This window comes from Orycteropus afer, unplaced genomic scaffold (genome assembly GCF_000298275.1).
Source record: "Orycteropus afer afer isolate SDZICR_OR568_19922 unplaced genomic scaffold, OryAfe1.0 scaffold00048, whole genome shotgun sequence".
NCBI lineage: Eukaryota > Metazoa > Chordata > Mammalia > Tubulidentata > Orycteropodidae > Orycteropus > Orycteropus afer.
Window position 1 is genome coordinate 15052931 of NW_006921635.1, and position 4780 is coordinate 15057710.

The window sequence follows — 4780 nt, forward strand, 5'->3', positions numbered from 1 at the left end:
CTACCAGAGCTCCCAAAATAAAGAGAGTAAGGTAAAATCCCTGAACTGTTCAGATCTGTATTACTCACTAGTTGTCTTTGTTATTGCTCTTTTAAATGAAAAAATAGATTACTTATAGGCAAAACACCTGGGTTGCCCCCACTCTACTACTTCAGTGTGAGTTTAAGAAATTTTTAAAGATTTCTAAAACCATCATGTTGTAAGAAGGTAAGGAGGAAAAGGCCAAGGTGTATATTTCCCCTAGAAGAGTGAAAAGAAACTGCCCTCAGTTGTTTATTCATGTAAATTAGGTTCAATTACTTGACTGTATAAGTCACAAGTTCTAGAAAATGAAACAAAATGTATTAATTGGGCAAGTCCCAGTATGCGCTTACACAATTAGCCTAATGTTACAAACACAAGTATTCCTTGTTATCCAAATATATTCAGTTTCTAAGTCTCGAAAGTGAAAGGTCAGAACAATGAATGATAACTGAATTTTCCTTCAGTCAGAAAGGCTCATTATCTGACTACCTAGCAATTACAACTTTTACTTCACAGCCAAACTGGTATCAGTAAAATACACCTTTCTGCTTTGACCACAAATCCACAGTGTGGGCCACAAAACTATTGGTTTGTAGAGTTAAACAAGCACCAGCACTATTAGATTATTTAAGGCAAAATGTGACATTTAATAACTATGATGTCCTAAGCTTCTATCATGCACTAGTGCTATTTTATCATTTAGAATAGTAAGCCTGAGGATTCTGCAGGCTAAATTAATTTTGATCACCAACACAGACTGTCTGCATCTCTTTTCATGGACCACAGCAGCCAGAGAGGAAAAAAAGCACATCTAGAAACTGTGACAGCAGGAAGTAAAGAAGAAATAATGGGTCAGAAGCACACACAGCAAGCAGACACTTTTTAGGTAAATGATGGAGAGAAAAAGGAGCCCTGCTAAGCGCTTGGCTGCTACCTGAATGTCTGGCAGTTCAAACCCCATCTAGTGGCTCCGTGGAAGAAAACACCTGGTGATCTGCTCCCATAAAGATTACAGCCTAGGAAACTGCGGACACTTCTACTCTGTCATATAGGGTTGCTATGAGTTGCAACAGACTCGATAGCACGCAACAAAGAGAGAGAAAATGGTCCTAAAAGTCGCCTGTCTACTCAAGTGAGAAAAGTTAAAATGTACCACTTGAAGATGACTTGGGGCACTTACTGATGAAAACCAAAGATTACAGTCTTCAGTATGGATTATACCACAACAAAAAGAAAAGAGAAATCCTCACAACTGGACCAATAAGCAACATCATGATAAATGGAGAAAAGACTTAAGTTGTTAGGGATTTCATTTGACTCGGATCCACAATCAACACCCATCGAAAAAGCAATCAAGAAATCTGACATCATATTGCACCAGGCAAATCTGCTGCAAAAGACCTCTTTTACAGTGTTAAGAAACTTAGATGTCACTTTGAGGTCTAAGGTGTGTCTAACCTAAGCCATGATATTTTCAATTGTCTCATATGGATGTGAAAGCTGGGTAATGAATAAGGAAGACCGAAGAACTGATGTATCTGAATGATGGTGTTGCTGAAGAATACTCCAAGTACCATGTACTGCCCGAAGAATGAACAAATTTGTCCTGGAAGAAGTGCAGCTGGAATGCTCCTTGGAAGCGAGAACGGCCAGACCTCGCCTCACCTACTTTGGTCATGTTGTCAGAAGGGACATATCTAATGGTTCTTCAGGGACCATTCCCTGAAGAACGCTATGCTTGGTAAACTGGAGGGTCAGCAAAAAAAGGGAAAAGACCCTCAATGAGATGGACTGACACAATGGCTGCAATGACAGGCTCAAGTATAGCAAGGACTGTGAGCATGGTACACAACTGGGCAGTGTTTCATACTGTTCCGACTCATAGGATTGATTGCTGTGAGTCAGAGTCAACTCGACAGCATCTACAATACCAACACAAGACAAAGTTAAAGACATCTAACAGACGAATATCAGAAACTCGTTTCTCAACCTAAGATAATAGCAGAACATTATAATACTGTACACCATGAAGTTACACGTAGAGACAAAAACTTTACTGATAGCATATAAAAAATGTTCCTGGATAAATTATTTTTCAAAAATGGTGGAAAAGGAAAATGAATACTGAAGACAGTCCTAGCAAATGTCCACAGTCCATGGAAGAAATGCCAAGATAACACTTTGAAAAATATAGAAGGGCCTGCTGATCAGTGATTTGGAAGCCAGGAGGTAGTATATCAACTGTACATTTTGCCCTGTTTCTACCCTGTAATATTTAACATTACGGCCTCAGACTAGTCAAGTGGGTTACTCAGTGCATCCTCAGGATGCAGCTACACAAAGGACTTCTGTGGTCACACTCCACCCAACAGAATTCACACAGTGACAAATCACAGCTCTACTAATCCCTGTCCGGGACCACCGGTGGGAGATACACATGCATAAATTTTATACTGTCATATCTATAGGTTCACATTAGGAACAAAACCCATGTTTACTATTTGTTTTCTCTCTTAGAAAATACCATTATCACCTGTTATATTGACTGTTTTATCACTGCCGTCAAGTCGGATCTGACTCATAGCAACCCGTCCTTGGGCTTCTGAGGCAGTATCACTACACAAGTAATTGCCCAATCCTCCTTCTAGGGAGTGGCTGGTAGGTTTGAACTGCTAGCCTTCTGGTTTGCAGTCAGATGCCCTAGGCACTACACCACCAGAGCTCCCTTTTTTGTTGTTTCTCTCTCTTAGAAAACACTATTACCTGTTAAATCTACTCTTGTTACAGTCCTTTGTGATCTGAGAGTTGTCTATAATCACTATTTCCTTATTCACTTCTCCTCTCTCTTGGACCCATTCAAATCTACTGTACTAAGAATGTTCTTGTTAAGATCATGAGTGACTCTCAAAGCCAATGTCAATGTTGTTCTTAATTAATTTAACCTCTCAGTAGCATCTGACAGTTTTCATCCCACCTTCAAACTTTCAACTTTTGGATTCTCTGATGCCACAATCCACTGGTCTTCTCCCACCTTGCTGGCTATTCCTTTTCATCCATCTTTGCTGGCTCTTTCTTCTCTCAGAGTGCCCCAAGGCACCAGGTCTCCTCCTCTTCTCAAACTACACAATTTCCCCCATGATTTTATCAAGACCAATGGTTTTAAACATTTGCTCTCTGCTAATTAATCCTAACTAGCTCTGTCTCTCCCTAAAATTCCAGTCATAGATATAATTGCTTATTTGACATCTCTAATTGACTATCTAATAATTGTTTTTATTGTTGTTAGGTGTTGTCAAGTCAGTTCCAACTCACAGGGACCTTATGCACTACACAACAAAACACCACTCGGTCCTGTGGCATTATCATAATCATTGCTATGTTTGAGTCCATCGTTGTAGCCACTGGGTCAATCCATCTCAGAAGGTCTTCCTCTTTTTGCTGACTTTACCAAGCATGTGTCCTTCTCCAGGGTCTGGTCTCTCCTGACAACATGTTCAAAATATGTGAGATGAAGTCTTACTGTTCTCACGTCTAAGGAGCATTCTGGCTGTACTTCTTCCAAGAAAGATTTGTCCATTCCTCTGGCAGTCCAACTCTTTGCCAACACCGTAATTCAAAGGCATCAATTCTTTGCTCTTCTTTATTCACTGGCCAGCTTTCACATGCATTACAAGACGAATGAAAACCATGGCTCGAGTCAGGTACATCTTAGTCCTCAAAGTTACATCTGTTTGTTTTTTTCTTCCTAACACTTTACAGAGGTATTTTGCAACAAATTTGCCCAATGCTATAAGCCATGTGATTTCTCGACTGTTGCTTCCATGCTTCCATGGATGTTGACTGTGGATTCAAGTAAATATCTCTGACAACTTCAATCATTTCTCCATTTAACAGGATGTTGCTTACAGGTCTAGTTAGTCCAGCATCTTGGCTTATCCGCTCAGCATACAGAGGGAATAAGTGAAAGGATACAACCCAAATACATGTCTTTCCTGATTTTAAATCATACAGTATCCCCTTGATCTATATGAACAACTAGCTTTTGGTCTATATATAGGAGCACAATTAAATAAATGTTATCCATTAATTTGTTATTATCCACACAGTCGAATGCCTTTGCATATTCAATAAAATACAGGTAAACATCTTTCTGGTATTCTCATCAGACAACATCCATCTGACATCAGCAAAGGCTATCCACATTCAACCCCCTCCCATCCCACCCCCTGCCAACCCTCTTCTGAATCAAGTTTGAATACATGGCACTTCCCTGTCAATATACTACTGCAACTGTTTTTTAATTATCTTCAGCAAAATTTCACTTGTGGGTGATATTAAAGATATTTCTCGATAATTTCCTCATCCTGTTGAATCATCTTTCTTTGGAATGGGTACAAATAAGGATCTCTTCCATTTGGCTGGCCAGGTAGCTGTCTTCCAAATTTCTTGGCATACATGAGTAAGCACTTCCAGCCTAGCATCCATTTATTAAAACATTCAGTGGGCATTCCATCAATTCCTAGAGCTTTGTTTTTCACCAGTGCTTTCAGTGAAGCTTCTTCTTCCTTCAATACCACTGATTCTTGATCACATGCTACCTCCTGAAATGGCTGAATGTCAACCAATTCTTTTTGGTACAGTGACTTTGTGTATTCCTTCTATCTTCTTTCGATGCTTCCTGCATTGGCCATTAAAAAAAAAAAAAAGAAAACAAAACCAAACTCAGAGCTGTCAAGTAGATCTCAACTTAGAGTGG